The sequence below is a fragment of the Pinus tabuliformis genome, chromosome 3_2, assembly GCF_031772625.1.
Source record: "Pinus tabuliformis cultivar Carrire ecotype Pingquan chromosome 3_2, CPIR1, whole genome shotgun sequence".
NCBI lineage: Eukaryota > Viridiplantae > Streptophyta > Pinopsida > Pinales > Pinaceae > Pinus > Pinus tabuliformis.
In genome coordinates this window covers 198,851,751-198,865,301 of record NC_142302.1, presented here as the reverse complement: position 1 = coordinate 198,865,301, position 13,551 = coordinate 198,851,751, and the positions used below count along the sequence as shown (strand labels likewise).

At 32.9% G+C, this 13,551-nt stretch overlaps 1 long non-coding RNA gene across 11 annotated transcripts in view; it reads right to left on the bottom strand.

Annotated features, from left to right (window-relative positions):
* LOC149180448 (uncharacterized) overlaps positions 1 to 13,339 on the bottom strand; it is a 101,042-nt gene extending 87,703 nt beyond the window's left edge. For 5 of the 11 annotated variants that reach the window (XR_016257452.1, XR_016257453.1, XR_016257454.1 and 2 more), the window contains exons 1-3: positions 12,894 to 13,339; positions 12,722 to 12,795; positions 6,870 to 6,970 (exon numbers count right to left, since the gene is read on the bottom strand). This is a non-coding gene — a long non-coding RNA (uncharacterized LOC149180448). Of the gene's footprint in view, positions 1 to 6,869; positions 6,971 to 7,075; positions 7,691 to 7,756; positions 8,197 to 12,275; positions 12,804 to 12,893 lie in introns of those variants that run through there. The other 6 variants (XR_016257458.1, XR_016257456.1, XR_016257459.1 and 3 more) reach the window with 6 other exon arrangements.
* Positions 13,340 to 13,551: the final 212 nt, after the last annotated feature.

Sequence of the window (13,551 nt, the reverse complement as noted above, 5' to 3'; positions counted from 1 at the left end):
ATTATTGTTATTAATATGGTTATTATTAATTAATATTACTATTATTATTAAATAATTAAATATTAAATAATAATTAATATACATTAACAATTTTTTAATTTTCCCGATGGGGTGAGAACCGAGACTAACATGGTTGTCGGGCCCCATGAAGAGTGACAAATGGGTCGGTGGGGAGGGTCGTACCTCCAAGTCCCCTCATACCATGCGGAGGAGGGAATGGCGTACACGAGCCTTAGCTCTCAGACGTGTGAGTATTTATGGCGCATTGGGAAAGGGAAGCGACAACGGGTTGATAAGCGAGATGAGGAAGGTGTCATGATTTCGGTTCAGTGCTCAGGTTTGGTGGTGGAACTATACTTGGCCTCCTACTCGATGACGAAAGAGGCGTCGGAGGCATGACAAAATTGGTGGTTTCTTGATTTTCTTCGAGGAATTGTGGTTTGTTGCGTATAACGGAGCCCAATTCCTTGTTTTTCTCGAGACTTACAGGGCCAGACTGAGACAACAGGCGTGGTGTGGAGACAAATGTTATTTCTAGTTCAATTGGGGTAAGAAGCGTCTTTGTAAAAGATGCAGTGCCATGGTGAGGGCGGTGTTTGGGAGGCATCAAGCTTCTGGAGACTTGTCGTCCTCTTGGTAACTGGCTTTGTACAGTGGAGTGACTAGTGTGGCAGGGATTGTGAAGGTGGTGCTAGCAATGATGCCTTAATTTTTGTCTGGTGGATGGGAGGGAAAAAATTCATTTCAACAGACGGGGCGGCACAACCAGTGGAATTGGGCGTGATTTGGCGACGACAGATGCGTCCTAATCCTCAACGAGGGCAGTCTAACCTCTTAGTGAAGCCAGGGATGGGGAGGGAGGAGGCCCTTACATTGCCAACCATGGTGGATGGAAGCGGGAGAAAACTGGTGGGCAAGGCTCGTGGTGCAGGTACTCGAACGTGTAGAGGGCGAGGTGGCAGACTTCACGGTGGTCGAAGAGGTGGCCAGAGTCAAGCACTGTTGACTCAGTGTGCCGACAACAGCGACACAAAGACACCTCGCACTAGTAGTTGTACGCAGACTCTTGGCTCTCGAAGAGGTGGTGGGTGGAGGAGGGCTCATGCAACTCAAAACAATGGCCGTTGTGATGCCCCAGACCCACAAGGATTGCAACACTACTGCTTGGGAAACTGCCAAGGCCTAATCCAATCCTCGGTGGACCAAGTAGATGCGGCACAATGAATTAATTAGGAAAAGTATGATGAGTTGATGGCAACATTGGAACGCATGCATTACTTCCAATGCCACATCAGTGACCAAGTGATGGTAGTCTGGAGGGAACAAAACCATCTAGCGAAGAAAGTGGAACAACTAGATAATTGGATGGCGCACTTTGAAGGGCACGTACAGTGCAACTTCCATCCTCTGCCTCCTCCAGGGACTGCTCCAAGCAACCCAGCTTCAGTTACCTCAGACGATTAGTATGTCCTATGGTTTTCTTTATGTTTTGTTTGTCTATTGGAGCCTGTGGCCCTCTTGTTTGTGGACACTATTACTGACATCTTTTTTGTTTTTTTGCCACCTTCTGCAGACTTTGGTCAACAAATCCGGTCAAAGTGAGACAACATGCTTTTTGAAATATTAGAGATATATCTTTTTTTCTCGATAAATAAAATGTTGACTTACAATTTTTTTTTAAAATTTTAACTATATTAATAATATTTTTATTAAAATAGTTTTTCTAGAAATATTATTATTTTTATTATATATTTATAGATGGTAGATACAAATAATTTTTTTTGCTTATATCAACCACATTAATATTTTTAATGTAATTATACTAATTTTTATAAATAACATCATCCAAACTAAAAATTTTAATATATTTATTTTATATAATACATATAAATTAAAAATATATATATTTTTAATATAATAATTAATTAATAATAATAAATTAAATTTTTTATAAATATATTTACTTTATTAATATAATTTTATATAATAATACAAAAATTATAATTAAGAAAATAAAAATTAAAAATAAATAAATAAATAAAATAAAAGTTTTGCTATACTAATTAAACGATACACCTAAATTATTAATACACATAATTTTTTACTTCTTAATATATGTGGTTGCTTTAATTTGATTTTAAATTTAAACAAAAGGAAATGATAACATGGTCTACGACACTCGTACATTTCAAAAGAGGGCGGTTTAATTTGTTTGAAGCTTTCATTTGATTATGTGGAATTCTTTTAAAAAATTTATAGCGTCTGAATGTATCAATAAAAATGAGTTATTCTACCCAACACGTCTTTATGTAGGTGAGGTGTACCAATATTAATAGAAAAGTGTAACAATGTTAATAGACCTAAAGTATTTACTAATGAAAAGGTTGAATATATTTATATGTTTGAAAATGTAATTTTAGTAATTTAAAGTGATAATTTTGATAATGATGATGGTTAAAGTGCATTGAAACCAAATATTGGTTTATCGGACATAAAGAAACAAATTATTTATTTTGATTTAAGATTTTATTCCTATGTTCAAAAAGCTTGGAGAGAAACCTCCTGAGCTCACTATAATTTTGACATTGTAAAAGGCTAGGAAGGTCAGTATTGTAACAAAGATTGTGAAACTGAGATTTAATGTGGTTGTACGCTGGGCACTCTAAGAGGAAGTGGTTTTCATCCTCGATGTTCCTATTCTCACATATATGGTAGATCCTTTCCATCCATGGCGTTTTAGGAACTGTCCAATGACTTGTTTCACTATGGAGCTCATGAGAATTCATTCTAATCTTTGTTATATTAATTTTCTTAGCTTGGAGAGAAACCTCCTGAGCTCACTATAATTTTGACATTGTAAAAGGCTAGGAAGGTCAGTATTGTAACAAAGATTGTGAAACTGAGATTTAATGTGGTTGTACGCTGGGCACTCTAAGAGGAAGTGGTTTTCATCCTCGATGTTCCTATTCTCACATATATGGTAGATCCTTTCCATCCATGGCGTTTTAGGAACTGTCCAATGACTTGTTTCACTATGGAGCTCATGAGAATTCATTCTAATCTTTGTTATATTAATTTTCTTCTTTGAGCTAGTTAAAATAGAGAGATACTTTTGATCTTCTAGGGTAGGGTTGATGACCTTCTTATAATAACTTAATTTTCTTTTAGTCGCTAAATCTTTCTCATACCACATTTTTTCTTTGAACTTAGAAGTAACAATATCTTTAATGTTATTTATGTTTTGCAATGCATCATTCTCGTTGATCTCCCAATAGTTTAACCAGGCCCTTGTGTCTTTATGCCATCCCCAATTGAGCCTTAGGTGGTTTTGGCTGGAATTTAAAGCTAGCTTAGAAAGTCTATGATCGTCTATGTTATTGAGTTTGTGCTTGTACAGCAAAAACCTAATCATAGCTAGGCTCTCAATAGGGGAAATACCTGCTTCTATAAGGAGAATAGGATAGGGTGTATTACTTTTAATTTTCAGGTTATAAGTTATAAAACGCTTCTAGATTTGCTCAATCTTTCTCCATGATTCTCTGGAGATGTTGCAACCCCAAACCTCACAGCCATATAAGATAACATGAGTGACTAAAGTTTCAAAGAGGAACTTCTTTTTATCCCACATTACGAGATTTTGTTGTTTTACAGTTATTTTCAAGACCAAAATAAGCTTTCCATCCTCCATTAATCTTTTCTCAATGCTATGGTTCTAGTTGAGCTTGTGATGAATATCAATTCCTAGGTACTTGTCCTAGGCTCTCAATAGGGGAAATACCTGCTTCTATAAGGAGAATAGGATAGGGTGTATTACTTTTAATTTTCAGGTTATAAGTTATAAAACGCTTCTAGATTTGCTCAATCTTTCTCCATGATTCTCTGGAGATGTTGCAACCCCAAACCTCACAGCCATATAAGATAACATGAGTGACTAAAGTTTCAAAGAGGAACTTCTTTTTATCCCACATTACGAGATTTTGTTGTTTTACAGTTATTTTCAAGACCAAAATAAGCTTTCCATCCTCCATTAATCTTTTCTCAATGCTATGGTTCTAGTTGAGCTTGTGATGAATATCAATTCCTAGGTACTTGTAAGAATACACTTCCTCCAAGTTATTATTGTCATACATAAAATTAGCGTAAGTGTCCTTCTTGGATTTGATAATCATAACTTTTGTTTTGTCAGTGTTAACAGTCATACCCATGGTAGAGCAGAAATCCTTGAGAAGCCTGAGTTGCTTATCAAGATCAGATGGGCACCTTGCCAAAAGAACAATATTGTCAGCATAGAGAAGAAAGATGACGACTAGCTAAGATTGTGCCATCACATCTTGCTTCCTCTAAATAGCCTTCAAGCTTATCGATGTAAATGCCAAATAGGGTAGGGGAGAGGGGGCAACCTTTTTTAACTCCGATGTTACACTTAATATCTTTGGACCACCCCTCGTTGCTTTTTAGCTTGGCAATTACATTCTCGTATACCTTATAGCGGCAGCTCTCAACTTGAGAGGAACCTTTAGCTCTTCTAATATATTCCAAAGGTTGTATCTAGGAATCGTATCAAAAGCCTTTCTAAAGTCCACAAAGCAACAAAATAAATTGGATTTATCATTACAACATTCCTCCGCAATGATCCTAAGCGTAACAAGGTGGTCTGTTGTTGAGTGATGCCTCCTGAAACTTGTTTGGCCTTTAGCCCCGCTTACCTTCACTTTCAAGCCATATGCTTAAGTTCTTTTCCAAAATACTACCATATAACTTGGCTAAGAGAGGGCTAATCATAATTGTCCGATAATTAGAGGGGTTATTTGTATCCGCACTTTTATAAAATTATTATTAAAAAAAAAATATATATATATATATATATATATATAGATTAAATTATAAAAAAATAATAATAAAAAAAATTAAATGGAAATCTTTAATGATGAAAATGATAAATTTATTTATATATTTGAAAATGTAATTTTAATAATTTAAAGTAATAATTCTGTTAAAATATATAAAATTATTATTATAAAAAATAATATATTAAATTATAAATAAAATAATAATAAAAATTAATAATTAATAATGATCATATTATTAAATATTATTTAAATTATAAAATTAAATATTATATTTTTTATAAATCAAATCAATAAAAAGAACGATAATTATAATAATTAAAACTTCGAACTAAGTAAAATTATTAAATATTATTTTATTTTCTTATTTATTTTTGTTTCATCCTTCACAAAAATCTGGTATAACTTATAAAAATTCCCTATTCTTTTTTGATCCATTCAATAAAATTTCTAATCAAAATCAATAAATTATCTGCTTAGACTCTCTCAAAAGAGTTACTTACATGACCAAGTCAAATATGTATATATGTTAAAACCGTGACTCCCACAACAATAAGAAAGTTTTCTCTTCTTATCCTCTTATGACGTGTTATCTCAGAGTAAAAAAAATTAAAGTCTTGCATGATTAAAGGATCACGAAAATGTTCCGTAGGTAATGAAATGCCTCAATCACGACCATGTTTCAGTTTCAACCCACAAATTGTCAATAAATATAACTCACAGCCCACTTGTCCTCTCCCTTCTTATTTCAGAAATTTGACGACTTTAACAGATTTCTGGATTAAAACTACGACTATCTTTTCTCGATTCAAACTCTAACTATTTCAAGCTGTGATTAAAAATATGATAGAATTTTGTGATCTAAAATTATTTCATTGTAATTTCATTTTATATATATATAGCATCATTTAATTTAGAGATGAAATGATTTTTTTCATTACTTATTTTCAAAAATAAATTTTTAAACTTTGAATTTAAATTTTCAATATATATAATTGGATTTAGGGTGTTAAATTTATTTATGTATTTAAAAATATATTTTAAAAACAAAAAATTATATTATAGAATTAGAGTGCTCTATAAACTTTTTCAAATGTTGAATCTATTTATACTTTCAAAAATATATTCTAAACAACAACAAAAATCACATTCTTAAAATTAAAAATTATTTATGTCTATATACTATGCCTTTTAATATAATATTGAATAAAACTATGTAAAATAAGTCTTTTATATTTACTTTTGATAAAATTTGTTTAAAACTTATATAAAATATTGTTAAAATAACAAATATAAAGAAATTTCAAAAACTTAACATAATATTTATACACTTAAAAAATGTAATAACTAAATTCCACTAGAAAACACTAAAACATAAATTCTATAAGTGAATTACTACTACTCCGGGAACCTAAAAAACATGTCAGAGTTAAAATTATTGGAGTTAAGAATTCTAAAAAGATAAAGAGGATGCAACAGTTAAACTGCGCTGATTAAAGCTAAACTATTATTAGCGCATGAATTGTTGAGTGATTGATTTTGCAACTGTAAAGAAGTTTCGTTCGTTCGTTCGTTCGTTCATGATTGATTCAGTCTTCCCTAAAATCACGACTCTGTCAATTGTAAAGAAGTTTCGTTCGTTCGTTCATGATTGATTCAGTCTTCCCTAAAATCACGACTCCGTCAATTGAGTCCTTGTCCTCTTCTGCTCAGATTCCTTTCCTGCATACCTTTTCATCTTCAACGAGCTCTCATATATCAATTCGTTGAATTATACTTGTTAGTAAAATTGTCTGTTGTTTTGGGTTAAAAATGTAATTTTAATGTTTGGTCATTTAAAATAGGTTATTTTTAGTATATAAATAAATCTTAATAGATTTAGTGATCTCAACTTTAATAAAAAAAATAGACAAAACAAAAAACAAGGTAAACTAAATAAAAATGAGAAAAAACAAAAACAAAGTAAACTAACCAAAACAAATATGCCATAAAAAACTCCATAATATAAAATAATTACACTACCTGAAATCGGAACCGCGTTTTCCTTAGAGCGGGGAACTGTCACCAATTGTCATACCCCACACGTCTACTGTACTGTCCTTGTCCTCTTCTTCTCTCAGTCCCTGCATGCCTCTCATATCAATATCAATTTTGAACGTTGAATGCTGCGCAGAGCATATATCAATATCAATTTTGAACGTTGAATTACATATCAATATCAGTTTTGAACGTTGAATTGCATACATCGCTCTACTATCCATCCGACGATAGAATGGTGTTCCTTATTTATATATATATATACAGGGATATAGATATGAATAAATCCAGACCAACACTTGCCCGGTAGGCTGCCATTGATTGACAACTGCAATTGATTCGGCTGCAGGTTAACTAAATGGGCAACTGTGTTGTACTTAGTACCTCTAAACTTATTTCTACTGAAGCCCGAGGCGGCCTAAACCAGCAACGCCTTCATCCCGTAGTTGAGGACGATGAGAAGTATGGCCGAGATGGACAGAAGCGCAAAGAAAGAAGCAGTAGCAGTAGCAGACCAAGCGAAAGCAAAGAAGCAGAAGATTTCAGCTTCTCGAAACCCGCGGTTTCGTGCAAGAACCCACGAGAAGGTGCTGTGAGAGTTAAGCTTGTCATCAGAAAGCAAGAACTGGCGGAATTGTTGTCTAATGGCCTGGCTAAGAAAGCGACCATGGAGGATCTCTTAGTAGAGCTTCAAGTTAAATTAGGTGATCAGAGTACTGCAGTGAATAGTCCATCTGAAGGGAATTGTGGTTCTGTAGTGCGAATGAGAAGTCACAGTGGATGGAGGCCGTCGTTGGAGAGCGTCCCTGAAGACACGAATACTAATAATTAATTGGCAACGCGATGATCTACTAATTCGAAACAAGATTCCAAGACATTGCTGATTTTGAAAGGCTTTCTCTGTGTTTAAGAACTCTAATTTTTTTATCCCGCTCTCATCAGCATATGATGTAATTGCCATTGTTATCATGTAAATTTACCAAGGAAAAGGGAGGTGCGGAGAATGACAACATAGGTCAATTAATATGAATCAAATTTGTGTTAAAAAAGCCCAGAGAACAGGACTGTTACAACAGTAACTTTTCCCTTTGAATCTGCATAATCAATACAAATAACAATAGTCCTATTAGTAGAGCTAATTTGTGAACTGTAAATCCCGCTTCTTGAGGGTGTTGTAATGATAGTACCTTCTCTCTATCTTCTACTTGGTCCTTCGCCATCATCTTTATTTGACTTCGATCGAAATGAATTTAATACTTCTTACTAGATTGCGGATTTGACTAGGTATCAGAAGCCCCCCAGTACTTACAACCTGTGATAAATGTTGCCAGATTTTTAGCTAACTCATTGAGTCAAGCAAAGGCGTTGTCTAATTGTTTTGAGTTTTGGAGGAATTATGAGAATTTTTTTTTTTTAGTGGTTGGTTTTGGTTATTTTTATTATTTAAAATAATTTTTTAATGCAAGAATTCAAATTGCCAAGACAATTTTCATGACAATAAATAAAACCAAAAAACAAAAGAAATATTTTTAAACAAATCCATCCATACAGCACACTAATAGCATACCACCAATCACAAAATCATGGATACCCATATCAGGAGGTGCAACCCCTATCCGGAAACCTGCTTACATGGCTGCTCTGGCCCACCTCTCCGGCTCAATTTACTTAAACGAACATAGACGGACATATGCATTAATTACTGAAATTAATTATTAAAAAATTATGCGAACTGTGTGATGCATACGTGGAGCATACAGCCGCTTGAGTTTTCTGATGCCCATCAACATAAATACCTTTGAAGCATCTTACAATGATGAAGCACCCGGTCATGGATTCTCTTTTTATGACGCAGTCCCGGCCTTGGCCATGTAAAACTTAAATTCTGAATTTTGAACTCTACGTAGCGAATACCCCAAGACCGTGAGAGACTGTCTTTTTTGCAGTGTTTCTTCGATTTTCATATAAGCCTATAATTACTTGGTCAAAACATACACGAGATGAAAAGGTTTCTTTTCACGACATAACCCCTTCAACCAGATCACCGAGCCTCTTTTATTAAATGCAAATGCAAATGGTTTCTCTTATTTTTTTCATGTAATTATCGGCCATGGTTAATTACTACCTTTTAATTTATTTTTAATTATGGCAATGGTTATTCTTGAATTATTTGCGGGCATATTAATGTTTGAATAAATATAAATAGTTATAGAGGTGTAAGTTTGAGTGTAGATTTGTAAGTAATCTCTTTTATTTACATATTTATATGTTAATATTTATTTGCATGATTAATTATTTGTTAATGTTTATTTGATTGTTAATTTGTTAACCAAAGTAGTAAATTAGATTAAAAAAAATTCTTTTTGGAATTTGCAAGAAACATTCATTTATAAAATAAATATTTGTGTTGTTAATGATTTTATAGTATGTAAAATTAAATCACGTATACAGGGAGAGAGATAATTTTTTCATATTGAATATTATTTTTTATCCAAAATTATATTTTTTTATTATTTTTCGAAGTTGGCTAGGTAATATTTCAATTGCATTTTGTAGACGTGTGTTCCGGTAAGTTTTTTTCAACTATTTAGATAAATTGAAATGATTTTTTCATATTGAATATTATTTTTTATCTAAAATTATATTTTTTTATTATTTTTCGAAGTTGGGTAAGCAATATTTCAATTGCATTTTGTAGACGTGTGTTCCGGTAAGTTTTTTTCAACTATTTAAATAAATTGAAAAACCAAGAGTACCCTTTTCAAAAGGATTCGTAAATGAAGATAGTGGTATTTTTTGAATTTTTGATAGAAATTTAAAGAGAGCAATGAGAAAAATGGTTGCACACAACACAAATCAACCTCAGACATTGTTTTATTATTGATCACAACAATTACAATATATAGCACTTAACACACTCACTTCCAAATATATATATATATAATTACACATTTTATACTAAGTTATGCTACGTCAACACACCATACCTCTTAAGATGTGTGAAAATTTGCAAGAATATGTATTTCATTTAATGGAAATTGACATATTATACTACACTATTTTTTTTGTTTAGAAACTTTTTGGCGAAATCACATAATTGATCATTTGCCGACGCTTTTCGAACCAACTAGTGTGGTTCATCGTCAGGACAAGTTGAAGATACAGATCCAGTATAGCGAGTTAAATAGTCCAAGCAGATACTCCAACGGCTAAAAAGACTAACGGCTATTTTTCAACTTAAGGACCCAGTGAAACCCCCTTTAACTAAATTAATGTTAATATTCTTTATAATTATTATTATACTTCTAGAGCTAAGTAAACTGGGTAAAAATTTTAAGCAGATCAGGTTATTAATCTATTTATATATTTAAATTATTCTATATATATATATATAAATATATAATTATATATAATAATATTTTTCCATATCTAATATAATACTATATTTAATATTTAGTTTTTAAATTATTTATATAAATTATTAGAAAACTCTAATTTTTACTAAAAATTGAATTAGATCAATGGTTAGTTATCAAAACTAAACCATTTATATATATATATATATATAAATTAATATATTATATATATATGTTTTTAATTATATATATAAATATATCAATTTAAAATTCTTTAATATCTAATCATTCTAATAAATTTTTATTTAAGGTTTAGATATTAAAATATTATATCAATTTATATCAATTATCAGCCAAACCTATATAATTATTAAAACTTAAATAATTACCTTACAATCTAAGGATAGTTCAATTATTCTTAATCATATATTATGCTAAATATTCTCAGGTTGCCATTTGCAAAAAAATATCATTAGGACAACAACATAATTCTCCACAATTTTTGGCCCCAAATTGTAACCCCTCTTCATGCATTACTCCTCGCACAAAATAAAATAAAAATAAATTTATAAAAATTAAATAATAAAAAAAATGACTCACATTATTAACCCATTCTATTCATGTGGAATATAAGCAATTTAAGGGAGAAATTAAACTACCCTAGATCCATCTTAGTTTGATATTATATTTAGATACATAATTAGCTGTGGAAAATGATGGTGTTTAATGAGAGGTTCTTTCTAGCGAAGTATGATATAGATGTGTGATGTCCCTAGAAACACTGTAAATATTTTATTTTACCACAGTAAGAAACAAACCAGATAATTATGGTTGTTATTGTTTGAGTTAAACAATGTTGTTAATTATTGAAATGGAAAATGTTTTGAGTAATAGCAGACTTTGTAACTCCAAAGAGAAAAAGGAGTGGGGGGAGAGGAAAACCGTGCTAATATGTTAGAGGGAAAAAGGGAAAAATGTTAAGTCTGGTGATGCCCAAATAGCATAAGCACTGTGTGCGGGAAAACTTGCAGAAGACAGATGTCTTGCCAGCAAACTTGGGGGGAGATTTATTCTGGAGGATAAATCTCATGGACGGGTGGATGAAAAGCAGCAAATAACAAGGTGTCTTCTACCATTGACTTCTCTTCTTCTTGGAAAACTCAGGTAAGCAGTAATTTTTTTTAAAAAACTAATCTGTTGCACAGTTGAATTATGAATCCTTATTTGTGAATGAGAAGGAGGGTGCCTTAATTCCAAAAAAAAGATATTTGAAAATATTATGTAGATTATACAACAACTAGTTATTTACAAGCAGGGAGATATAAAAAAAGAACAGTAGGGTATTAACTGTTCAACGTTGGGTATTCCCTCTACAGTAATAATCAACAGTAAAAATTAACGATTGAAACAGTCCTGATTAATTTACTTTCTGGAGGACCCCGATCGTGGGATCATTAACTCAAAAGAACAGAATACCTTATTTCCTAGAAAAATTATTGTGTAGGAATTAAATGTTGGTATTGAACTAGTTAATAAAACTCTTACATAGCACCACTGTGTAAATATAAGTATGGAGGACAAATCTAACTAACACCCCTGGCCCTTAAGCAAGAAGCGAAAGAACACTGAAAAACTAAGCAAGTTTGAGTAAGTAGATCGGGCCGTTATAACCAGGATAAATAAGAGTATTTTCCACCAAGGGTAAGGTGAAGACTGCTAACTATTGAGCAAAAACACTGTAAAATCCTTCTTGAAAACTCTATACAAACTGCGATTACATCATTGACAGAGTTATGAACCCTATGGTAATATAACATAGACAAAGTTACATACACGAACGAGTAATTGAAACTTCAAGATACATAACCAACTAAGAAATCCTGTTACACTAAACTACAATTATAACCTCCAACAATAATTAAACTCCAATCCGCATTCATAGGAAAGCTCGAAATATTTTAAAAGAAAGTGACAGTGTTCAGATATAAGTTATCTCACCCATATAAACTGTACAACACAATTTGTGCACAAAGAGTAGCAACGATAACCATAAATCGCATAATTATTCACATATCAGTCCATAGGAAAACATAAATACTTCCAGAGGAAAAACCCTCATCGTTTTGGCAGGAAGAAAACTTAAAACGGGGTCAGTAGAAAACTCTGTAACAACAGGAAATACCAGGTCAAGTCCTGAACCTAAGATTGGAATAATTACACTAGTGCGACCTTGGTTTCCAGGCCCGTAGTCGACCGAAACCCTCAGCTCAACACCGTAAATAGATGTACAAACTCTTTTGTAACAATAGACATTCTCCATTAAAAAGAGTTTAACAGGCAGATGCCCAAAAGCCTTCCACTTAGTTTCGGAAATTCAAATACAAGAACGAGCATAAATCTAGAGAAATGTAGCAACAAGCGGCAAATTTATCGCACGTATTCCTTGACTGTCAACAAGCACAGGGCCGCCGATAAGCTTACCCGGAAACCCTCGAGCGAAGAAGGCAGGAAGGGGATCCATAAACTTCTTTGTCAGAAGCCCTCGAACCCGTTTCCTTTACTCCTACAAAAGAATGCATGGAAACGCATCAGTAAAAGACCAGAGAAAACTGAAGAATGGCAGAGGAACTTAAAAAAAATGAATATCACTCACCTGAATAACTTTTTGGGTGTCAAACAATGCTCGGAAAGAAATTCCACGACCCCGACCCTGACATCATTCAACCGCATAGTAAATTAGGAACTATAGGCCGAGCAAACCAGCGAGAGGAGAAGGAAAGCCAGATCGAGCGCCAACGAGGCGAAACTCCAACAAACAAGCTTGAGTAATCTCCCGGAGAGCACCCAGCCCTACGATCAAAGTCCCAAAACCTCCACCGTCGATGCGATGAGAGTCCCAAGGCGACCGAATGCTGAAGGACAGTCCTGTCGTGCCACGATTACATGACCAAGCAGAAAAATTAAATGCCAAAATGAGTGGATAGTCTAGCTGGAGCGAGAAACTGGTGTGAGCTTTGGAAAAATCTAAATCCAAATAAATGTGACTGTCGGCAAAAATAGTTGATAAGACCACCCGCTTTGCACGGATTCTATGGTAGCCCAAATATTAGAGTTATAACATGTGAGGAGAGTAATGATTCGTACTTTGTATTTATGCCATGATTTCTTGATAAATGGATAAATGGTTTTCGGGTAGAATTGTAATAATTTAATTTTATTATTATTATTATGTATTTGTTTACGAATATAAAATGTAAATAGTTGGAGTTGTGACAAGATGTAATGTCTTACCCTGTTTAACATTTTTACTA